Genomic DNA, 26,241 nt, shown 5'->3' on the forward strand with positions numbered 1-26,241 from the left:
GGTGCCTTACTGGCCAGCCATGCTGGTAGAAGCAGCGTTCACGTATCACTGAGGAGAAATTTTGATCTGTTTTTCTGGCTGGAATTTGCTGCTGCTAGTTTTGTGGGGGGAATCGGGACACCCTTATAATCTGAAATCTGATATGATTCTGTGCATTGGGCTCTAGACAGCTCGTCTGTTCATATTCTGCCTGCTCTGTGGCTTCCTGTGTCAGACATGCTTTGTTATACACTGTCCCTCGTCTTGATAGCAGTTATTTACTTGTATCTTTCAAGTTCCATCAGCCTACAATGAAACCAAACAGTTTAGGTCACAGATATAAACATGGATAACAGGTATAGGATTTGCTATGCAAATGAGATGATGTAATGCTATCATGGGCATGACTATACTCCTGACTGCTGTAAGTCACAGAGCTTCAAACAGATTCAGGATAAGCTGCAAATTATATAGGTTAACCAAAAGTACGGAGTCTTTTCTCCTGACAAACCTAAATCGTAAGTGCTTTTTTTTTTTTTTACACATGACAGCAGGCCTGTCTGTACCTCCAAGAGCTAGATCATCATATATTTCAATCCCCGCATCGGGAGTGCTCTGCCTCTTGCAGGATTGGACAGTGGAATCAGGCAAATTTTATACAGAAGTGCCCCCACACTTATGTGCCCTGTTCTATTGTTGTGCCTTCAAATGCTCTGAAGCACTTACCATTTCAACAGATCTGAAGCCCTTGTTTCATAAGAGTGGATAGTTATTTTTTATGGATCAGGAGATTTTACTTTTCACTATTGTTAGAGTTGATTACATTTTTAGCATGGTAGCCCAATTATGAGGGGATAGGTACTTTGAACCAAATCCTGAAAAAAAGAAAGAACCTTTTAAAAGTAGTACCCATTTTATAACCATCCTAAGGGATGGCATGAAGTAATATTTTCTACTCGTTCTGACCTAGGACTCAGAACAGCTGGGTTCTATTATCATCTCTTTCACTAGCTCGTTGTATGATTGTAGGGAAATCACAACTGGTCTCTGCCTCACTTTACCCTCCTGTAGAGTAGGTATAATAGTAACTGATAGTGGTGTCATGTGGCTTGACATTTGCACAGCTGTTTCAAATCCTTGGCAAAAAGCTTTGTAACTTATGGGCCCCAAGAACATTTCTGAGTTAAAGCTTTTGGCATTAGGGATGTTATTACACGTATGAGTCTACTAATAGCTGATAATATCCTGATGTGCATGTTTTCATGATTAAAGATAGGCCTATTTTAGTGGGGAATTTAATCATTTTGTATGCCATTTAATCAGAGTGGACAAGGGAACAGCAGTAGTCACACCACAGTTAAAGTTGAAGCTTTCTTTCCATTTGAGATTTGATTGTCAGCCCCCACAGCCTCTCCAAAAAAAAAAAAAAAAAAAAAAACTTTCTGAAAACCTGTGAGTTGTAACTCCCCAAGGGTAGAGATTTTATAGTAATCTTGGGAAAAGTTAGACAGAGTTTTAAAGTTAAAAGTGTTTTGAAAACATGACTGTAGGTCACTGTAGTGGAGTGCCTGCTTACTGAGCACCCTCTTGTGGCAATGCAGGCCACCCTGCCTCAGTGAGCCCCCTCAAGAACTCCACACAGTCTGTCTTATGGTTAAACAGCATCCCCCTCCTAGGGCTGGTGAAACAATAGAAATGGATCAAAAGATCCTCAAGGTCCTTAATAATAAAAATGGTTCAATCAGTTATCAGAGTCTTCCCCAGGAAAGTCTCTCACCATAAAAACCAAAAGTTCATGCTCCACCCTAGTTCTTCAGTCACACAGAGTTCTTCCTCTATTCTAATCTGCTCCATTCAAAGCCACCAATCCAGGCTCTTGCTAGCTAGAGGTCAACCCTCAGTTTCCTTCCCCTTCCAACCACAGCCTACAGGTTCCAACCCCCCTATGCCAGAGTCTTCCCAACAGGAACTTTTCTTAGTTGTTGCAGTTTCCTGAACATCCCCTTTCACTACAGCCACCTGCTGCACCTTAGAGGGAATTAACTGATCCAATCCAGGAGTGCCTCTTTAGTAATCAGGGTGGCTAGCCCCAGGCTCTCCAGCCCTTGAGGGGCAAGCCACTCTGATACACTTTTACAAATACATTCTACTGCTAATAGCTTGCCCAAGAAACACCAGCTTTGTTTGGTTTTATTGATGTTGCGGAGAACTTCCCTTTGGGAGGAGAGGGGAAAGGGTTAAAATGCACATTGCATTGTTTTTAAGTGTATATAGAGAGCATCATTTATAAAAATAAACTAACCTTATTCTGACTCCAGCTTCTTGGCTGATGTCATGGTACAATTCCCCACTCTGAACCTTAGTGTCCAAAAGATGGGGTACCAGCATGAATTCCTCTAAGCTTGATTACCAGCTTAGAACCTGTAGCGCTGCCACCAACCAGGAATTCCAGTGCCTGGTACACTCTGGTCCCAACAACCTTTGCCCGGGGCCCCAAGACCCTAGACCTCTGGATCTTAACACAGGAAAGTAAACCTTCCCCACCGTTGCCTCTCCCAGGCTTCCCCTCCTGGGTTACCCTGGAAGATCACTGTGTGATTCAAACTCCTTTGAATTTCTTAAACACGAGGAAAAATTGCATCTTCCCCTCCCGACTCTTCCTGAGAGAGGACGTAATCTGTCCATAGAGAGGAAATTAGCCCCTCTCCCCCCCTTCCCTTCCTTTTCCCCCCAATCCCTGGTGATCCAGACCCAGTCCCCTGAGGTCTCTCTACCAGAATTAAAAAAACAATCAGGTTTAAATAAGAAATTTTTAATTAAAGAGAGAAAAATAGTAAAAATTCATCTTGTGTAAATTTATTAAAGGGAATAGGTACAGCGTCTTTCGCTGAATAGGCACTGGGATTACTCCCCCAGCCTAAGTATTCAATACAATATTAAAATCCTTCAGCAAAATACAAATTTGAACTTCTTTCAGCCAAATACACAAGTGAACTCCTTCGCCAAATGACATTTGCAAATTACAAGAAAACAATAGCGCATAATCGGCTATCTATCTAGTACTTACTATTTGGAATCTATAAGAACCTGTATCAAGGAGATTGGAGAGAAACCTGGTTGCAGGTCTGGTCTCTCTGAGCCCCCAGAGTGAACAACAACCAAATTCTAACAGCACACACAGAAACTTCCCTCCCTCAAGATTTGAAAGTATCCTGTCCCCTGATTGGCTCTCTGGTCAGGTAACAGCCAGGCCTACTGAACTTGTTAACCTTTACAGTCAAAGAGATATAAAGTACTTCTGTGCTATTAACTTATCTGTTTATGACAGCTGAACTAGAGGCTGGGTGCATGGATTGGAGGACAGGAGACCAAGACGGTACGTGGAAGTGCAGGAGTCCAGTAAATTGTATGGAAACGGAAGTAAGGGGCAAGTGCATGGATTAGGAGTGATGGATTGGAGGAGGCACCTGGAAGGATGGCGTGGAGCCTTACTTCCTAGTCTCAGAATGAGAAAGCTTTAGGGGACAAGAGAAGGAGATTTCCTGGAGGAGGACACTAGTGGGGCATGGAATAGGGGAATAGAAGGGGATTGCAGGAGCATAGAGGAGTAGATGAGGCTTAGAATGGGGCAGGTTGAGAGAGGGCATAGAAGGGAGTGCTGCAATCTCCTGAGCCATTTGAAGGGACAGGGAAAGGTAGAGTGCTTACATTTATACATATGGATCTTTTCACCTCTATTCCCTTCCATAATCCCTTCCTTGTCCTGCTAACATCTGGAGGAGGGAATCATGAGATCTGCTGGGAACAGCAGGGTTCCTCTTTTCCAGACAGCACATCCCACCCCAATTAAAACTCCCAGCACTCATGAAAAACAGGGAAATTCATAACCCAAAATTTCATTAGGGAATAATTAAGGTGGAAAGTGTGTATCGATAAAGACGACCTAATGGCCAGAAAATATTTTATAATTTCCATAGAATAATAATTCTACTTCAAAAACATGAAAATCTGGAAGTGAAGATTGAAGTGATGCAGCCACTTCTCTCATACTATATAATTTTCCTTCCTTTATTCTCACTCCATTCACATTATATCTCCTCACTTGATCCTTTATAACTTACATACCAGCCAGCATGACAAAATGGGGAATACTGGCTAGGTGGTAGTACTTCTGAAAAGGGTCTGGGGGTTATAGTGGATCACATATTGAATTTGAGTCAGCCATGTGGCACAGAAAAAGGCTACGATCATTCTGGGATGTATTACTAGGCTTGTTATATGTAAGACATAGAAGGTAATTGTCCTGCTCTACTCAGGACAGGTGAGGGCTCAGCTGGAGGACTACATACAGTTCTGGGTGCCACTCTTTAGGAAAAATGTGGACAAATTTGGAAGAATTCAGAGGAAAGCAACAAAAATGATAAAATGTTAAGAAAACCTGAACTATGAGTAAATGTTAAAAAATGGACACTTTCAGTCTTCAGAAAAGAAGACTGGGGGGGGCGGCGGGACACCTGATAACAATCTTCAGATACATTAAGGGCTCTTATAAAAAGGATGGAGATCAATTGTTCTCCATGTCCACTGAAGATAGGGCAAGAAGCAATGAGCTTAGTCTGCAGCAAGGTAGATTTACGTTAGACATTAGAGAAACCTTTCTAACTCTAAGGGAATTTAAGCCCTGGAATAAGCTTCCAAGGGAGGTTGTGGAATCCCCACCACTGGAGGTTTTTAAGAACAGGTTAGACAAACATCTAACAGGGATGGCCTAGGTTTACTGGGTCCTGCCTCAGCACAGGGGGTTGGACTTACTAGCTTCTCTTGGTCCCTTCCGGGTCTAGATTTCTATGATTCTATAAGAACAATTTACACACCTGAAGAAATAATGTTGCAAAATCCCATAAAAACAAAACCGGCACATATATTAATTGGTAAACATTATGGGTCAGATTTTCAAAAGTTCTCAGTGTTGGCCCAACTCTTCTCAGATTAAAGTCAATTGTAAAGCTCTCATTGACTTAAGTGGGAGCAGAGTTAAACATCACCCTAAGTGCCAGTTAGAACAGTCCTCTGTACTCTCATAAATATTAAACCTTACAGGCCAGCTCCTCCGCTGAGGTAAATCAGCATAGCTCCATTGACTTGTTGTATATATCCAAAGCACATTAAGAGGACAACATTAAGGCCAGGTGGGGAGGGATTAACTTGCCTGGGGGAAGAGGAGGAAAGGAGGGATAAATGGCACGAGTGAAGTGGATGCATCCTTTTAGTGTTTGTTTAGACCGTGATCCAGCATAGAACTTAAGCATGTGCTTAACTTTAAGCCCATGAGCAGTCCTATTAAAGTCAATGGCATGACTCTACTTAAAGTGAAGCATATTCCAAAGTGCTTTGTTGGATGGGAGCATTAGACATTTTCATACCTTTGATCTTCTCTGAAGCATGAGAATTATTCAGTGGAAATTAAAAGACACTTTCTGGTGGCTCCACTGACACACACTTCCCACCTGAACTATTTCCCAATGTTGTGTTTTGTTTACAAATGAATATTAAATCTACACTCTACTCACAGTAGTTGAGACAGTCTTGTAACCAACCTATTACTAAACCCAGCAATATTTAATGGACACTTATGGGTAACACTCACGTGCATGGAAGACAATAGGTGTTTTGCCATTAACTTCAATGAAGCCAGGATTTCACTCTAGATTTCTAAGACTAAAGAGATCCCAGTAAAAATGCATTTTTACCTCTGTGTTTACTATAATAATATCTCTGCTGTATACCTTTAGTTTAATGCACGGTGAAGTGTAGGGTCAATCTACTAAGCAGTCAATATAATGATCCACAATGTAGCAGGAAGGTGCACTGAGTTTGCCTCCACTAACAGTTTTGAGGATAGAGCAGTGTTGTTAAGAGTCACTCATATCCCTTGATTAATAGCTTTCAGCGCCTGCAGTTGCATAGCAGAGAATGCTAGCTGCATGTAAAGAAGATTCATGAGCTACAGGGCACAATTCAAATTGCTCTGAGTGAGAGGTGATGTGGAGCTGTACTGCCTCAGTGGGAGCACCAGAAACATTGTGAGGGATACCCCTGTGAGCTTTCCAGTGCACAGGGGCAGCCTGACCATGACCATGACCATGCTTCACTTTCTATTGGTTGAGGTGGCCCTGCCTTCTCCCCACTCCTCTCCACCCCACTTGGGCAGTCTGGCAACCAAAGGGGCACTAGGTATGCCATCCTTGAACTCATTTGTACCTGGCCTCTGGCCAGGAGTTCAGGGGAGGGAAAGTCCTTTGTGTCTCACCCTCCTGCCTGCCCAATTTTGAAGGATCCAAGCACAATCTGAGCCTTCATATTTTTATCTGTCAATTGACCGGTTGATATAAGAAAAAAAATGATGGAATGTTGACATCATTCACTCGGCATTTTTACATGGAACATTCCAGCAACACACAACACTCTGTTGAAAAGGAGGTTGCATCAGGGCTTATAAGAATAAATCTGCATGGCAAAATTTAATACTGAGCTGCACAGATTCTCTCCATGGTCCTGGAACTTGGCCTGTAGAGTCACACAGAGAAAGAGCAATCCCTCTTTTTCCAATTAAAAAAGTATACAAGGAAATAGACTTTTACCAGATTTGGGGGAGTAGGGACTCCGGGGGTATCCTGTTGCCTTTCCCATTCCCTTGTTCCTTTCCTCTCCTGTGCCACATGTCGAAACAACCCATCCTTCCACTGGAAGAACACTGGCTTTGGCCTCCCTCCACAGCCCATTGACGTAATTCCTGGGTCAGCCAGAGGAGGTTGTTCAAGAATAGACTTGCATCCCCAAACCATGCCCAGCATTGAGTGTGCTGCCTTCCAGAACAGTGAGAGAATGAGTTTGGTCCCAAATTCAGATCACCAGCATGGGTATCCAACATGCTGCATCCTCTGGACTAATGGGCATGACCCTGCCACTGATCAGTCTCAAATAATTTTTATTTGGGGTTAATTTCCTATTAAACTGAAATGTGCAGAGTGACCATTTTGTACAAGGATTCAAATTATTTGGTGAAGCAATGCAGTTGTGTAATCTGCTGAGGCACCATAGTGATTAGCATAGTGTAAATTCTAGTGAGATCCACTTGAACAGATGTTAGGGCAGGAAAGAAAGCTCCGAAGGTTATCAAAGTCCTGTCAATGCCATCTGCCTGGCAAGGTGACTGCCACCAAATACTAGAGTTCCTCTAAAAGTCACACTCCCTTCCCGCAGGACAGGTGGGATTATGCAATGGGACTGAAGGGAATATGATCGGAAGATCATTTGTATGGCTGTTCCATAAGTTTCCCCAGCAGCTGGACACAGGGCACAGTGACAGAAGCCAAATAAGCACAGAATAGCCACGTTTCTCAGAAATTCCATTTTTAAACAGGGTCTAAATTTATATTAACACAAAACACCATAATGGATTTATGTAGCTGTGCTGCAATAATCTATCAGGTAAAAAATACTAATCTGCCATTCCAGAATCAGTACACTTTCTAACAACACACATTTTACCTGATAGACCTCAATGGCTCAGAAGGAGCTGCAATCTTTAACTGGCAACTGATTCTTGTAACAGTTCCCCCGCCCCTACCGTTATTTGTATCAACCCTACCCTAGGAATTTACACAGCAGACCACACTCTAGTGGCATCAACTTTCACTATCTGCAAAAAACAATTTTTAGACCACACAATCCCCACTTTGCACTCCAAAATTCACAAGCAAAACCAGCATTCAGATAATGTTAAGATATAAAGACCACGAAGCACAGCAGTATTAGATACTTGTCTTTCAGCCATGGCAACTTGGGTTTTTCCCTGGTACATGTCACAATGAGCCAATGAGTAGGCCAGGCCTCCTGGATAAATAGGCATGATGTTGAGAGTCAAGAGATTTGGATTCTAAACCTAACTCTGACCAGGCGAATGAATTTAGGCAAGGCACTTAGCTCTCTATGCCTCAGTTTCCCCGTATGTAAAACAAAGTTTCCTCACCTAATGTGCTTTTATATTCTCAGATAAAAGCACTGTATAGGGGCAAGCTATTATTTATGTCCCTACAAGATGTTCATCCACATTTAAAAAAGAATTGAAAGCATTTGGAAGAATAACCAATCTCCAGGACACAGCTAAGTATGGAATGGCAAAGCTCTTGCAGGATAGGGACTGAGGTTTAGTAGCAGATGTGGGCATGGAAGTTTTTGCTTTGTTCATAGTAAGTCTGTCTCTAGCTATTGCTCTCCCAGTCTTCTCTCTCTAGTAAGTGTTAATGTTCACCGTAAGCCGCATCCCTTAAAAATTATAAAGAACATAAAAACTCAAGCAAGCAAGCTCCAGTAACTCACAATATCCATGAAACTGAAATGCTGAAAGTCTCTTACACCTGACACCATTACCTTGCCCTGATGTACCTGAGAAGTGCAGAAAATCACTCTGCATAATCCCTGCACTGATCTCAGAGTCTTTCAGCATACCTAGACACAAAATATCAAGTTAAGAAGTGAATAAATGATGGGCTTTCAGCCAAAACTTGGAATTTCCTTGACTTTGTCTCATGGTGCCAAAACCATTTTTTGTCAATAAGTGCTTGTCATAACACTTCATTATTCCATATGCTGTTTTCAATCACTATCAATCTACATTATTTTGAATAATACTCTCTCCAAATGGGAGTTCTATAATCTATTCTAATAAGATCTTTTTTTTAGTGGTGATAAACCTTACAATCTGCATTATTAAAATAATATTACCTTAAGCTTTTTGTTTCAGCCCATAAATGCTGCCACCAGCTAATTTCATTCGTGAGATGAGAAAGTGTAATTTATGTAATAAAATGGTACTTGAAATTATTTGCCTATAAAATGTCCTTCACTTGAAACTCTCTGACTAACAGCCTAGCTAGCATTAGCCTCTTCTCAAATGTTAACACTCCAGGAATTCTTGTTCCAAAACACACTTAACAGTAAATCCTACATTTGTTCTAACACTCTTTAATCTTCATTCCCAGATACATCATGCTGGCCAGTCTAACTCTTAGATACATTGCTTATTTCATACATTTCAATATATCCTGCAATATAAGCCAACTTTTAATTGATCAAGTTACCTTAGCAACAGTGGACTCTCTGTTCCCAGTATGGAGATTTCAACTGGATCTGACAAAAAGATTTTTCCTTTAATTTACACACTTCTGTAGTTTTCACTTTTGAGAAAATAGCTTATTTTCAAGAGGGAGATTTCCATAAATGTTGTCTCTTGATGTCTGTCTTGGAATATTTTTCACTTTTCTTACAGTTCCAAGACTGTTTAATTATTATTATTTTAAGTGGAAAGGAAAAATACCAACGTGTTCAGTAATTTTCCTAAAATGAGCTGTGAGAAGTTGCGGGGTAAGGAGATCCTCTGTTGAATAAAGTAAGTCTAAAAGAGCTGAGTTTCCCACATGTAAACTTTATTTTATAGAGCTCCTTATTTTTGCCACATTTTTTAAAACTCCTCTTCTCATCTGCTCTGTTTGCATATCTTCGGCTGACTGAACTGTTCACATGTTTCATGGACATTATGGTGATTCCCATTAACAGCAGGAAACTTCAGGTTTGTACTGGATAAGTACATTTTATGTCACTTTGCAAAATTCATCACTTTCGCCTGGTACTTGGAGAAAAACTGTGCACAAGTCAGAAACAAAACCAAGGCTTATTGACAATACTTCGGACAATGGTATTGACACATTAGGATTATTGACAAAAGCTGTTGATGCTGAATATAGTCTAGCTTCTGCATTCAGCAGATTTTGAACTGTTTTTGTGGAAGTTAGAATCCTGATGCATTCAGTCCAATGCCAGACATGCAGAGATAAATAGGAAGAAGACACCTTTTCTTCTGACACAACCTTTACTTTTAGAAATACCAAGGCTGCAGCAAAGCAGATATGCAGATGCTTCTCCAGTGCTCGCTTGACACTGCATCTTCTTGTTCATTCCTGTATGGAAATAGGGGCTTTTAAGTCTTTTCTTCTGTTGCCTCTATCTGGAGCCCTTCGTCTTTGGATGGTATTTGTTTTTCTGAATCAAGAGTGCTCCAGAGAAATTCCCCCATTCGTCTAAATCTATTAACTGATTCCACACAAGATGCACTTGCTAATTTGCTTCTATGGCAAAAATAAAAACTGTCCTTACTGGCAGGAGAAATTCATGGTCCACAGTTGGTTGTGATAGAATCTTTTTTCCTCTGCTTAAAATGTAAGGTCTCATGAATTAAGAAAATACAATGTTTTTAGATCTTAAACCAGTCAGTCTCTGATTCATCAGGGAGTCTCCTTGGTAACTAGCTGTTCCTCTCTGATGATTCGTGTTATAAAAAAGCTCTCTCAATTTAAAGATAAAATACAGTGAAAGGAGAAAGAGGAACTGTACAACATATGCATTAGAAAGACACATATGCATAATGTGTATATATCTATACTGTGCAATTTCTACATGCATGTGTATGTGAGGGGAGGAAACACTCTGTAAAAACAAAGATATATTATTTGCAGGGGGGGGAAATATACCCACACAAATTATTGTATTTTTGTTAGAAACCCTTGCTGTGGTCACCGTCTTTGCAATGTAAATAAACTCAGAAGAAAGGATGTTGCTGTTACTGGCATTTAATGAGAGGCTTAGCAGTTTATACTTTAGCAAGCCAAATGTTTAGCCTTGTGTGAGACTGATCACCAATTGTAAAGATTCAGAAACACAACAATTTACTCTAGGAATAACAGTCAGATTATTGGATATTACTTAGTGATCCCTGCTTTAGTCATTAGAATAGTGGCTGCTCTCCCTTAGATACATAATAAGATGCTATTATGTGTGCTTTCAGGTTGCTCAAGTTGAAAGCATGCTGCTTTTTAAAGACTATTTTTCTCTGAGAGCTCATGTTATATGAGAAAGTTAGTTCAGGGTGAGGTTAAAACACACTCTGTTTTGATGATAGTTGTGTGTTTATAGATAACTATCCATTCAAAACCATTTAGCACGCAGAATAATAACCAAGCTGGAAAAATGTACAGTGGTCACTATGGCTTACATTTCTCTAGTGCATTCCATCTGAAAATCTCAAAGCACTTTACAGACATTAAGCGGAGGGTATGGCTACACTTGAAATTTCAAAGCGCTGCGGCACTGTTTACACTGAGGCTTTACAGAGCTGTATCTTGCAGCGCTCAGGGGGGTGTTTTTTTCACACCCCTGAGCGTGAAACTTGCAACGCTGTAAAGCGCCAGTGTAGCCATGGCCTGAGTTAGGTAAATATTATACCCATTTTACAGAAAGGGAAATTGAGTCACACACCGAGGCCAACATTTTCAAATTTAGGGGCCTAAAATTAAGCACCTAAATCTACATTTAGAAACATAAATATGTATCCATATAGTCAGGATCTTTGAACATTTTGGCTTAAGAGATTTGTCCTGGGCTACAGAGGGCATCTGTGACAGAATCAGACCCAGAACTCCGATCTTTTGATACCATGCCTTATGCCTTAATGACTCCCACTTTGTATAATGCATCATATCTGTAGATCTTCCAACTTACAGCAAGGTTAACTCTTTATGAGGCCAAGTTAAACAAGACATGGGAGGGATTAATTCCTCCCAGGAGGCCAACAACTCGAAGGTGGTGACAGGCTGGGAAACCTGCTTTCACTCCACTTTTCTAAAATAAATAAATAAGAAGCAGAAAATCACATTTCACTTTATATAAAAAGCCCTCTAACAAACTTTTTGTAGCTTCTGAAAATAGGTGAACATCACTCTGGGCCAAATCCTCAGCTGGTGCCAATTGGCTCACATCTCAAGTCTCTCTTCATGAGCCTCTCTTTCTCTCAGTGAGTTCTTATGCCTTCTCTGCATGGTGTCCAAGATTCCTGCTGCTCCCATAGATAAATAAAAGAACAAGACACATTTCCATAATGGCTTTTATCCCACAGGAAGCCAAAGCACTTTGAAAGCTAGTGGTGGGTTAACTGTTTGTAATCACCTCTGGGGCTGAATCTGGTAATCAAGCAGGTGGCCAGCGCACTGCTTATTGTATGATGTGAGGAGTGGGCATGGTGGATAAAGGCATGGGGCAGGCCCTCTATTCCTGCAAAATGTGCCATGGGATTTTTAATGTCCAGGCAAAACAAACAGGATCAAATTATCTATGTTTGAAGGAGGAAGGGCTGAATCAATGGTGTGGGGCTTCAGACCTGCAGTTCCAGAGAAACTAGGTATTTCAACCAGAAGCTTAGACAACTGTGCCATCCCCTCCGGCAAGAGCCTAGTACATTCAGACCTCAGTTACCAAGTAGCATGATGGACATTCATTTATCAGAATCAATTCAGTGTTCAGACAATCGAGATGATTCTCAGTGCAATTAATACATGGTGGGGACATGACCTCACTTTGGATAACCATAGTTGGGCTAATTAAGATCTGACTGGACTCCCTGAATGCCTGGAGAACCCCAGTCAGTCCAGCACAGCCAAAGAGAAGGGGAGAGAAAGTGATAGGTGTGAGCTAATTCTCTTTCCTCTCTTCTACTTCCTCTCTGTCTGGGCTGAGTGGCCAGATGCTGCTTCTGGTGCAGGTGCATTAAGACACATAAACCCCGAACAGACACCTAGAGACATCCCCCAAATGCCTTCTGAATTGGACAACAATCCTCAGAGCTCACAGTGCTGTTGGGGCTACAATTGCAGGGCTGAAGGGGAGGGAAAGAGAACCCTTTCCCCTCCACCTTCTTTCCTCACCCTACTCTACAATGTCTTTTGAGCTCCAAGAAAGTAAAGCCTTTATTTGCCTCACATCTGTGTCTCTGTCCCTTGGTGGAGCTGGGGGGAGCCGGAGAAGCAAAGATGAGACCCTGATGAGAAGGAACAGGAAAGGAAAGTGGATGAGTGGGACTGATGCAGGGGCGGCTTAATGTATTTTGCCGCTCCAAGCTTGGCAGTCGAGTGGCTTTTGGTGGCATGCCTGCGGGAGGTCCACCAGTCCCATGCCTTCGGCATCCCCACTGCTGATTTGCCACTGAACCGCAGGACCAGTGGACCTCCTGCAGGTGCGCCGCCGAAGGCAGCCTGACTGCCGCCCTCACGGTGACCCAGCAGGCCGCCTCCCGTGGCTTGCTGGCCCAGGCACGTGGTTGGTGCGCTGATGCCTGGAGCCGCTCCTGGACTGATGCCCCATCTCAGTGAGAAAGAAGTGGGTGAGCATGACTTGCCTCGGTGCGCCTCTGACTCTGCCTTTTTCATGCCCAGAGGAGAAATCAGGAGGGTTTTCATTTTTCCAAGTGATTTATTTATGTTGTTTCCCAGAGTTTCCCCTAGATGGAGAGGGAGACAGGCTGAACAGTGCCAAGGCTTGGAGTGCCAACTCTCTTAGGGAGTAGCTGTGGCTTCCTTAGGCACCCATTCACCCTCCACCCCCACCCTGGGAGCCAACATTGGCCCTAATTATGTTTCTTTTAACTAACCTTTATTGTGACTTGCCTGCTTGGAGGATATTACACCTGCCTGGGTCTGACTGACCTTCCCCAATGTCACCCGGATTTCCTCTGGCACATGTTAAATGGCAATTTGAGAGAAGTAAAAGAACTTGTATTTGGCGGCAAGAAAAATGCATTGTTCTGATAAGATGGTGGTGCCCAGTCAGCAAACCGCTGCCTTCTTCAGCTCAGATACTCTGGCCTTCAGCTATTATGCTGGTAATTGGCATTTTCCCATTAGTACAGCCTTTCAAACTGTACCAGACTAGTACATCCACCACTGCCATGGGCCATGTCCCAAATGGTATACAGCCCCTTTAGTGGAACTTGGCACATCTAGCTGATGTGTCACTCCAGGCATTTGTTCTAGGCTCATCACCGTAAGCTGAGTACCTCTCAGGCTATGGCCCCACAATGGGGCGAAAGGTGAGAATCGAAAAGCAAATGATATTTAACCCACCAGTCAAAAAATAATGACTGCCAAGTGAGCAAGTCCAGTTTTGTGTGTCTGCACTAGAAATGGGTGGGCATTCTCTTCTTCCATGCTCAACAGCTGTGCTGCCCTAGAGGGTCGGACACTATTTAGAAATGTGAAGGAAGAAGAAAAGAATGCCCGTCCAGCTATGGACAGTACAGATTTAACAGGAAGAAGGCTCCAAAGCCTCAGCAGGATCACACACACTCCACTGAATGGCCTGGCACCCACAGAACAATGGGCACTTTTAGCAACACTCTTCATTAATGAGCACATGTGCAGTTAAGGAGGGTTCCAGTCACCCACCCGCATTTTAACCTGTCACTTCCAGACCTTAGACTAAAGCCACCTATATCTTATTAATAGAACCATCTGAGGCAGGCGTCCGTTTGGATAGCACTGGCTCTGCGTTTGCTTCCAAGACCAACATTCTGTTCTCCCAGCAAACCAGCCTCTTCACTGTTCCACAAAGCAGCATGGTGGCGCCCTGAAAAGATCACCAATTGGTCAGGAACTTTGACAGCAGGTCAGAGGAGAGAAATCAGAAGCAAGGTGCTTATATCTTGGGCTGAGCAAAAACCAGTAATAATCTGAGCTGATCTACACTGGCAGCATGAGTGTCAAGGTGTCTGCCGAAGGGAACCCAAAGTGTCACAAGTTTAGGTGCAGTGGAACGGATGCCCATCCAGTGAAAACACTTTCTGTGCCCTCAGCCCCAGGTGGAAGGAAAGGGCTAGATCCAATGGGAGGTTTCTAGTCTCTTTCCTTCTCCTGATTCTGGGCAATTGGCCCTTCCGGATTTGTGATGGTTTGCAGGAAGAGGTGGTGAGGTCTTGATTGTCATCACAGTGCAGTGCAACACTGGGTTGGAGCCAGGTTTACTGAACTTGGGGCTAGAAGCAGAACTTGAACATTTTCAGGTTTACCCAGCCCTGGTTATATAGATGCTTCAAAACCTTGAAGGTCACACAATATGCACCATCCTGAGACAAGACCTCCATGTTTCCGGGTCCCCTGAAAAGCCCCAACCTCTTTCTGATTCATCTGATAGAACAGCTCTCCTGGACCTCTATGGAAGTTAAGAGCCTGACAATCACTGTCCTTATCTGCAGGTTGGCAGCAGCGCTTACCCCCATGCTCACAAGAGCCCCACGCTTTCCGGCTGCTCCGACACTCTTGGTTCATTCCTGGCTATATGCACATTCCTTGTCCACACCACATGCCCATGAACACTTTTATTCAGCAATAACTGAACCCACAACAATGACTCTCTTATCAGACAGTTTTGAGAGAGAGAGAGGTTGGAAGCAGGTCATGTAATGGCCTTTCCCTGAGTGGGTAAATAAAGGAGGAGGAGCACACAAGGAACCCCTGCTCACCCACCCACCCACACCCATCCCTAAAAAATGAGAGGGCACAGTTGCAGTTTCTGTGTTTAGGGGAGTGCAGGGTCTGCTCCCTGGGGCTCAAACCACTCTGAAGAGCGGGGTGCCAATGGGCAAACGGTGCTGGAGCTACTTCACACACAGCACCTGGAGAGATGGCCAGGTGCTCTGTGGTGGGGGAACAGGCTGCATCATGTACTGGGAATGGCAGAACTTGCATGCTTTCCGAAAGCACACTGCCCTGATCAGGCCAGGACCTTGCCGGCTCAATACAGCCCATAGAGACCAGGCAGAGCTGGGGCTGGTATTGGCAGTGGCACAGCAGAGTGATTGTTAGACTATTTGGGAGTTGAATTAGTAGGCTAGATCCTGGAGCTATACTGATTTACACCAGCTGAAGATCTGCAGCAGTATTTTGGAAGGAGATTTAAGTTTTTATTTCACATTTTAATTATTGGGATACGAGTTAGGGCTTAGAATGGGCACTGGAAGGAATCAAAATAAGTAATGAAATCTCCTTGCTGCCTTTCATTTGTTAACACGAGAGTTAATACTTAAACATTCCTCTACTTTCTTATTTCTTTTCCTGGGTCCTTTTGGGTAAAAGTTAATATTTTTAATAAAAATGAGCTTAAGCACAACTTCATCTCTCTTCTGGCAGCTTCTTGTTTTTTGGGGGAAATCAACCAAATGGCAAAGCTGTGTGAATTCATTGCTCACGTGGTCATAAATCTTGTGCGTGTTTGTGTGTTTTTTTTTAAGCAACAGAAAGGGAGTGTTTCCTGCAATTATACCTGATTCCCTGCACTTCCTTAGTACAACACACAATGAGGTTCTTCCATTTTATTTCAATCTCAGGTCTAATCTGAAATCTAATTTCAACCGAAAGGAACATCAGTGGGAGTAAAAGGAAATGTGCACAGCTTGTGTAAGTGTTTTTATGAATTGGACCTCTTGAGATGAGAGTTTCATTACCGCTGAAAAATGAGCCCACTGTGCTGTTGATATTATAAATGAGAATGGCCCATTTGTATTATGAAGACACAAGCTTATTATTTTTAGCCTGTTCGTATAGCATAAGAAAAGTTTAATGTGATAATCAATGTAACTGAAAAACTGGAAGTATAGGACATTGTAACAAGCTAATAAGGGCGATAATGGCTACAAATGTAATTTTAATGAATGCTGTAAAGGCTATATATAGAATAGTTATAGGTCCAGATATAAATACATACACACATAGGATTAATTTCTACAGGGCTTATCCAGCCCTTAGTCAGACATGACTCCCATTCAGTGTAATTGGCGTTATGACTGAATAAGGACTGCAGTGAATGGGTCATGCTAAAAATGAGCCTGATCTAGACTCCCAAATATGAACCCTCCGATCTTAAAAGTAAATATGCTCCAAATTTGGATCTGAATTTTACTACTACGGTCTCTTTCTAGAATAAGCTGAACTGAAACCCTGAATTTGAGTAGTCCCACACTGCACGGTGCTTCAAAATCCAGACCTGATCTTGGATCTAAAGTACGTGACTTAAGCTCATCTCTGCATATTATGGGCTAGATCCTCAGAGGATGTAAAGCAATTTAGCTTCATTGAAGTTACTGGAGCTACACTGATTTACACCAAGTGAGGATCTGTCCCTTACATATTATATACCATGAACACAAACTTAAATTGTGTGTAAACTATATTGTACACAAAAAGCTAACTTTTGGGTGCTTAACTTTACAGCCTTAGTATTTTTTTAACCTAGTTAGTTTTTATGTGTAATTTCCTAGATTTTTAAAAATGTAAAGTGAACCACCCTCCCAGAAGTTCCATCCCATGGCATCGTATTGACACCCACAAGGTTCATCAGCACAGACCTCTGTCACTTGAGCTATTGGAGTAATGGATAACTGTAGTAGGTTGTCATCCTCTGTTTAGACCAGCCACTGGAGGGAGATGAAACACACATTCTGTAATCAGTGGGTTTCACAGATATCTGCTGACAAAAGAGGAATGCAAGACCCAAGAATCTTGGATTCAGGTTCTGGAGGGAGTGTTCTCTAATGATCACAAACCCTTTTACCCCTATTCCCTTCTTCCCCTCAACCCTCCACCCTGGTCCTGTCTCTTCCCGAATTCTCCTGTCTGGCTCCTCATCTCAATACCTGTCCCTTCCTAGGGCCTCCCTGTGTGAGATCCAGTCTCCTGCCCCTTTCCAGCTCATCTTCCCAATCCCTGTCCCCACTTCTTGTCCCAGTCGTCTTGCTTAGCCAGTTACAGTTTCCTCCCCTGCTCCTTGTGCAATCTGAATCTTCCGCACCCAATTTCTCCTCGAACTCCCAATCCCAGTCTCTTTATCTAGCAAGTCCCAGTCTCCCTGTTCCCCCACCCTTCCATCAGCTCCAAGTCCTAGTCTTCTTGTCCCTGCTCCAAAGCATGGAAATGCTAGAGGTATTCAATTAAATGGTTGTAAGAATTTAAAATGGACAAAACAATTAATTTTCCCCTAATCCTGTTCTTGGAAACAGCTGCACCATTTTTGCTGAAACTTTCCCCAAAAGTTCAGCCTGAGGCAGACAATCAGCCTGGGCAATTTCAGCCTGAATGGTGAATTTGGCAAAGATATAAGCAACTTAAAATAGGGTTTTATAACAGTAAGTGTTGGGTAATCTTAACTATGGGTGGTGCTACCAGCTCTGCCTATAAAACACACACCCGAACATACATACTGAGTGCCTGATTTTCAGGAGTGCTAATCACTACTGTATTGACTTTCATTGCTCCACTGTTTCTGGAAAACAGACCTTTATTCTATTGCCACTTGCATCAGATTCACACTGAAGTTATTCTATTGACTTCACCAAGGTAAGCAAGACTGAAATCTGGCCCAGTGTATATACATTTACACACGTAGACATTCCTAGACATAACCGTATATCTTTAGTGAGCCTGTGTTTGACCATTAAATGAACTCATTTTTTAAAACATACAATCTGTTACTCATAAATTATATTTAAGTATGTTGAAATGATAGTTTATTTTGTTCAGGGGAATTATTAAAGTCAAAGTAGCACCTACAGCTGATGCATTGTACATTGCCTGCAATGTTCATATTCACAATGAAATTGCTTCCATTATGAAGCAATTATCATGGTTTAAAATGCCAATAACATTTTGAAGTCATAGATGCCTTGGGTCTTCCATTTGCAGAAATATTTCTTTTACTGCACCTACTTGCCTAATAACTTTAACATTTTAGATACCTACAGGTATTTTACAACTCTCCCATGTGTGATCTTTGTTAAAAAAGAACAACAACAACAAACTCCAGAAAGAATATTTACTCCGTTAGAGCACACTTTTACTCCATAGGAGCCATGATTACCTATAGCCATTACTCAGTTACATCTGCTCAAAACATGATGAGTGAGCTCACATTTATAGTATCAGAGGGGTAGCCGTGTTAGTCTGGATCTGTGAAAAGCAACAAAGAGTCCTGTGGCACTTTATAGACTAACAGATGTATTGGAGCATAAGCTTTCGTGGGTGAATACCCACATGCGTCTGAGAAAGTGGGTATTTACCCACGAAAGCTTATGCTCCAGTACATCTGTTAGTCTATAAGGTGCCCAGGACTCTTTGTTGCTTCTCATATTTATAGTCTTTCTCCATATAAATTTTTGACAGTAGATCCTCCAGCTGTGAGAGAGTAGACCATTGCATTCTATATCATTGTGAGTTCATCACCTCCTTTACAATCAATTCATACCCTTCAGGAACAGGATCCGCCCCCTGCAGCACTACTACTTCCAAAATGCTACATATATAATTCTCAGAGGCTGTTTCTGTTCTTCCATGGATAGGCTAGTGGAGGGGATCAGGATGGAGGTAGCTTGAACTCCTTTCTTTTACCTGCTTCAGAAACTCAAGCATCAAATCCTCTGCTGGTGCAGATCAGTTGACTTCAGTGGAGCGACACCAAGTAACACCAGCAGAGAATTTGACTGCAAGCCCCAGGCTATCTATTTACTGATCCTGGGCTTGATTCAATAGGCTTAGGATCAGGCCATCTGTGAGGTTCTAAGAACCCCTTGTGTTGTGCTAGAACATCCTCACCTGCCATCAGAGAAAGTGGGAATTGAGAGTGCGCAGTGCCTTGCAGGAATTAAGGTCCAAGAGCACACAAGTCCTGAGGTCATTCTCTAGACAGAGTTCCCTCCACAGCTGCATGACTCTGCTAACTCTTTAAAAACAAAAAGTCATTACTACCAGACAACTGCTCAGTAGCCTCTGAAAAAAGATTTGGTCGTCCCAGTCCAACTCCTAGAGAAGTTGCCAGGCCTATCAGGAAATCTAGCACCACAACTGGCACCATTTTTTAAGCAGTCTCAGCAGGACAAACCAGGGACTGAATGGGCCATGGAAACTGAAAAAAGCAAATCATTTCAGCTAGTCTTTATACATTAGCATAGGAGAAGCTTCCTTTGCTGTGGCCCAGGCTCCTTCTGTTCACTAATGAGAAATGACTTCAGTTTCCAGAGTTGTGAATTCACTACCTTTCACTGGCATTACATTTACTTCAAAAACACACTGTGGACCTGATCTGCGAACAGGTAGTTATTGCACACACAAAAATGCTCATGAAATCTTGTTACTAATTTGCACATTTATAGCTTAGGCATTTGAATATGCAAAAGGACAGCTAGATGCATAATTGATAGGTTTACTTTCATATATATACACACATACAATCAATATAAAGCATTTATTACTATATTAAGCCACTGAGTGTTTTGTTCCTGTGATACCTTTGCTGAGCCAATAAATATTTCCAAAGGCTTGACTCCCAGTATTTACCTTCACTTTCTGTAACATCTTAAAAGTCATACCAAATTCCTTTTGCAATCCATTTTATAACCAGTAACACAAAATGTCCCTTCCCAAACCTCACTGTCAGCAAACAAATGCCATGAAGCAGAATGATATTTTTTTTTGCGCCACTCAGAAGTCCATTAGTTTGGTTTCTGTGGTGTTAGGTAATGAACGTTCCTGCAGCAAGGTCAAATTCCATTTTACATAAAGGAACTATCTTTTCTCATGTATGATGCATTAAGCATATTTCTTGCCTTGGGGCAAACTGTTTTATTGAAATTGTTTTTCTTTGTTCTTTTGTACTGATGTCCATAAGGACTATAAAGATTGTCTGCATGATTTTTTTTTTTTAAATTCAATGCATAATTGTAACCATGGAAATTCATCTGATGCTACATTAATTCCCCCCTAATTATCTTCTCTGGATAGGGAAACTACCTGTTATTTACATGACAACACAGGTTTCTCTTATTCACATGGAATTTTACCTTCAGGGATATATACACACAGGGTATATGCAGGGCGATGACAGAAACAATGTGAGGGCATATTGTTCAATCTAAGCTGCAAAGGCAAATAGAATCATGAAGAGCAGAAGTGGTGAAGATCTGAAAGCAAGCACTTTACTGAAATAAATATCTGAGATGGGAACCCACAAAAGAGTCAACAGCTGTTGCAGATTCATCTAGCTGAGTGTCAAGTTGGGTTAATTTGCAAGGGCAATGGATATCTTTGAAACTGACGAGTGGTTAAGGGAAGACACTAGTCTTTAGGCCGGATCCTCAGCTGGGGTAAATTAGTGTAGCTCCATAGAAGTCCATGGAGCTGTGCTGATTAACAGAAACTGAGGTTTTGGTCCCTTGTGTGTAAGGAAGATTATGAAATCCTAATAGACTTCCTTTTGTGATGAAAAACAACTGGAGACACAGCTGTACTAACCCAGAACAAACCCAGATGCTTTTCCATCCCCTGTTACCAATGTGATTTGACAAACATCCATCACCACATGGGCACTGTTATGCTCACAAGTACTGGTGACTTCATAGGTCTCTTTAAGATTGCAGGTGAATGCACCCCTCAAATAATATAACTCTGAGGATAAGTTAATCACAAGCCCCACATATAGGACTAAAGGGTTGAACCCATCCAGGTGTTTAGATTGAGTGGGCAGAGGGGTTTTGCTGAGTAGTGCTGAGAGACAGAAGGGAGAACACACAAAAACTGAGAACAGGCAAGAATGGAGGGAGAGACAGAGGCAAAAAGCAAGAAAGCCAAGCTGTAGCCTGTGAACACAGAGTGACCCTGTTTGTGAGGTTTTGCATCTGGTGTTGGCTAGAGGCTTGGGACTGTAAGCTGAGAAACTGCACTGTTTATACTCAGTTCCTCCTGTGTGATGGAATGGATCACAGAAACCCCCCTTGGAGCTGCCAGCTGATGTGCCAAGACTACCTGCTCCTGTTTTCCCTGCTAGCGGAGGACTCCAGCACCCTGTCTTGCTGAGCCAGATGCTCCTGTCTGCTCCAACACAAATCCAGGGTCTGAATTACTTGTCCCAAAACTGCAGGTTTACCTGAAAGCAGCTAACAGCAGTGTGCTTTTCTTTAACATCTAGATGCCCAACTCCCAATGGAGTCTAAACTCAAATAAATCCATTTTACCCTGTATAAAGCTTATACAGGGTAAACTCATAAATTGTTCACCCTCTATAACACTGATAGAGAGAGATGCACAGTTGTTTGCTCCCCCAGGTATTAATACATACTCTGAGTTAATTAATAAGTAAAAAGTGATTTTATTAAATAGAAAAAGTAGGATTTAAGTGTTTCCAAGTAGTAACAGACAGAACAAAGTAAGTCACCAAGCAAAATAAAATAAAATAAAACAAAACAAAATGCTCAAATCTATGTCTAATCTAACTGAATACAGATAAGATCCTCACCAATTCCAGAATGCTCCCCTTTACGGACTAATCTCCTTTTAGCCTGGGTCCAGCAATCACTCTCACCCCCTGTAGTTATTATCCTTTGTTCCAATTTCTTTCAAGTATCCTGGGGGGTGGAAAGGCTGCCTCTTTAGCCAGCTGAAGCTCCAATAGCAGGATTTCCAAAAGTGCTCAGTGTTGGCCTAATCCCACTCCCATTGAAGGCAAGGGGAGTTTTATCATTGACTTCAATGGGAATGGAGTTAGCAACACTGAATGCTTTTGATTATTCCACCTTTAATGTCTGTGTGGTGGACTTAAATACAGAGAATGACAGCACCTGGGCCACTGTTGGTGACAGTAACAGTCATGACTGAAAGTAGTTTGTAACATCTGTGAGACAAAAGCTGTGTTTACACACACTAAATCCATTAGACTTGGACAGAGTAGCCTGTGTCAGTCACAACTCATTGCTCTCCTAAAGGAACAAAACTGCTCCTGAATCCAACAATTTCTGATTGCTCAGAAGCTAGGTCTATACATAAGCACACACATATATTGATGTCTGAGAAAGAGATAGAGCTATATGATGGCATGATATGGTTAATGGGTTTAATCAGCATGAGTTTGGGATGAAGGTATTACGCACAAGCAGCATTCAAAATTCATCTAAACTACACCCCCAAAATGACATCAGCTGCACAAAAACTCACCACAATAATCTCATCGTTTCTTTGTTGTTTGTTGAACCATTTTCTCACCTTGTCTTATAATTGTGCTTGCCCTTAATTTAAACTTTTGAGACCCAAAGCTGCCAAATGAGCAGCACCACCATTCCTGTTGCTGGACCCAGGGGTCAGGCAGGGAATTTCCTCATGCTCTGGTCCCATCATTGAGTTGTGAACCCATGTGAGACCTGCCCCCACAAGTATGGGGCACCTGAGTTGCTCATTCAGGGAACCTGTCCTTTCTGTGCACTGAAATAAACATGGGTCCTGTGGAAAAAATGAACAAGGGGGACAAACTAAGATTGCACAAGCAACATTAATTCTGATATATCCTAACATCTGAGTGCTTGACTTTGCAAGCTTAATAATGTTTGTTTAAGGTAGTTTTTTGTGTGTAATTTCCTAGGTTTAAAAAAAAAATTGAAAAACTAGAAATTCCCTAACATCATATTGACACCCATAGGTTCAACAGCAGATCTGGAGCCTTTAGCTCCACTGCACAGAGCTCTGCCACATCAGCTAGCACAGTAACTGATAGTAATAGCAGGTTGTCATCTTCTATGTGGATCGGCACTAGTGGGAGATTTCCTTTGCCAGATGGTTTCACACATATTTACTGACAGCAAAGGAAGGGTGAGACTCGGAAATCTTGGGTTCCATTTTAGACTCTGGAAGGTTGTGTGCTGTAGTGGGCATAGACTGTTCTGTTCCTAAGAGTGACCCCTTCTGCCCCATCTCCTCCAACCCATCCCTATCTTAGTCCTTTCTCTTTCCATCCCTGCTTCCTTCTCCCAGAGTACAATTCTCCTCACCTAGCCAGTAACAGTCTGCACTTCTCAGGCTTATCATCCCAGTCACCATCTCCCTGGGCTCTAATCTGATCTCACTCTTCCCCTCAACCACTAGCTCCCTGTCCTGGTCGCCTTGTCTAACTGGTCTCAATCTTCCTCCAGCTCCCAGTCCTAGTTTCCTTCTCTCCCCCACTCCCACAAACCTCCACTGTCCTTGTCCCAATCTACTCTCCCTGCAGGTCCAACTCTTGTTCCCTTGTATTTGAATCACACGGCTTCCTCCTCCACATTGCCTGGGCCCAGCAAGGGGTGGTCACTGAGAGCACAGGAAAGATAGTCTCCTTGTTGTCAGTTCAGACACGCAGATCTGGCATAGCCCGCAGCACAGCAGAGCTGCAATTATAGGGAAAATCCTTCTTAGCCCTGGCCTGGAGAATTCTCAGAGTATGTGGAATCTTCAGGAATTTTAGCTGATAAAATCTAAGAAGTCTACTGAGCATGCGTGAACCATGTTTTTCAAAGGTTTATAGATGGGCCAGATAAAGGCGGATTTTCACAGGGATGGCAAAGGGCACACCCCTAGCACCCATCAAGTTCCTGCTCCAAAGTACAGTGGGAGGAGAGGGGGCTATTTAAAGGAAAGATTGCCAGGATTGTTTTTAACATGGGCAAAACAACATATTTTCCCATAGTCTCATTCTCAGCAATGGTCAAACCGTTTTGGCTGAAGTTTTCCAAAAATCCTGAGGGAGAAAAATTGGCATGAAAAATTTCAGCCCAAACAGTTAAAATCTGACAAAGTTATAAGTAACAGAAAATTGGGTGTTACAATGGTAAGTGTCAGGCAATCTTTATAATATGCATTACCAGTCATGCCTATACTACTTAGTATCTATCAGTATTTAGGGCTTCATGTTCCAAGTGCTTAACAAACATAAGTAATTATTGCTCACAACATTATTAATATATTATTATTATTATTATTAATTTTTGCATTGTGGTTGTGCTTAGGAGCCTCAGCCCTGGACCCGGACCCTATCGTGCTAGGCACTGTACAAACACAGAACAAAATGATGGTCCCTGTCATAAAGTGCTTACAACCTAGGTCTCTGTGAGGTAAGTATTATTATCCCCATTTTGCAGATGGAAAAACCAAGGAGCAGAAAAAACTTTAAGTGATTTGCTCAAGGACACAGAGCCTGTCCCTATTAATCTCCTGATAAATCTTTTATCCCCAGCACAAGGCATTGGTAGGGCTATGGTCTGATCCTACAACAAAAACTGAGATATACCCATCCTCACAGTTTAGTCTAGTGGGATATTTGCTCACACTGAATAAGGGGAAAATCATTAACTTTGCCTTTTGATATATGTTTTTAATTCCTTTGTTCATATTGAATTCCTTGGTGTGGCTGCGGGGGTGAAATATGTTACACTGTAGGAATTTCCTTGCAATTTAGCATTAATTAATGTCCACTTCTTACCTAGCATTAACAATAACATGCCTGATCTTTCAGAAACCACTGTGGGAAACTCTTTTCTTTTATTCTTTTTGAGCCTCTGAGTTGTCGAAAATACAGTTCAATCTGCATTTTAGATTTTTAGTCAAAATTGTGTCTTGAGGGTTTTGAAGCGTTGGCAGACATTAAACATAGTGCCCTTGTCCTGCTGTACTCTGTATAACTGAGATTCCAGTTCTTGTCTTTTCATGTTTGCAAGTCTACATAGGAAAGAACACCTCATTTCGAGAGAGACAATGATAAACTTTGTGTTAGAAGAACAGATCTGTCAATCCCCATTTGTCTTATTCCAGTTAGAGTCTTAGTTAAACGCACCATGTCACTTGCCAACTTTTATACTTCTGTTTTCCCCGTTCACCATCAGAGGGAATTCTATTCCTAAGGCAGCTTTTGAAAGTCAACATCCGTAAGGTGTTTTTCTGCATCTGTCCATTGCAATAAGAACTTACTGCAAGTTTTACGGCTCTAACATCCTCTGGAGAATTAGATATGCTGTTTAGCAAAACTGGCTACCGGGTCCTAAGGATAGTGCATTCACATTCAAGTCACTCTGTACTGTGCATTAAGAGGCTCACCTTGACATCATCAGTCAGGAAAAACACATTTCTTTAAAGCCTAGAGGGAATATAGTTAGTGGTCTAAGTTGCAGGTTTGCTATATGTCCAGGGCCTCCATATACAGCTACAATTTCGAGCAGAACTTATCCAGTCCTCTTTGTGAGAAAGAAGAGGTTAGAACAAAGATTGGGAGCCAGGAACTCCTGAGGTGCAGGCCTGGGAGGCAGTTGATTAAAGTTAGAAATGGGCATTTTATGAAAAGTGCACACTGCTCTGTGTATTTAACAACCCCATATGCCATGGGTCACCAGCTGGGGTTGAAACCAGGACCTTCAGCAACAAAGCACAGATCTCTACCATGAGAGCTAAAGGAGTAGTTCTGTTAGGTAGCAGCAGGTTATTTTCCTCTATGTGCACTAAAGGCTGACACAAAACACCCTTTGCAAGTGTGGCACGTGTATACCAG

General features: G+C 42.2%; 1 protein-coding gene across 6 annotated transcripts in view; it reads right to left on the bottom strand.

Moving 5' to 3' along the window:
- Positions 1 to 26,241, bottom strand: part of KCNMB2 (potassium calcium-activated channel subfamily M regulatory beta subunit 2) — a 259,867-nt gene that overhangs the window by 74,641 nt on the left and 158,985 nt on the right. The window contains exon 1 of one of the 6 annotated variants that reach the window (XM_032783542.2): positions 9,123 to 10,176. The exons of the other annotated variants lie outside the window; for them this stretch is intronic. The gene's annotated coding sequence lies outside the window, so the exon portion shown is untranslated. Of the gene's footprint in view, positions 1 to 9,122; positions 10,177 to 26,241 lie in introns of those variants that run through there. 6 annotated transcript variants of the gene reach the window in all.

Source organism: Chelonoidis abingdonii, chromosome 8 (genome assembly GCF_003597395.2).
Source record: "Chelonoidis abingdonii isolate Lonesome George chromosome 8, CheloAbing_2.0, whole genome shotgun sequence".
Lineage (NCBI taxonomy): Eukaryota > Metazoa > Chordata > Testudines > Testudinidae > Chelonoidis > Chelonoidis abingdonii.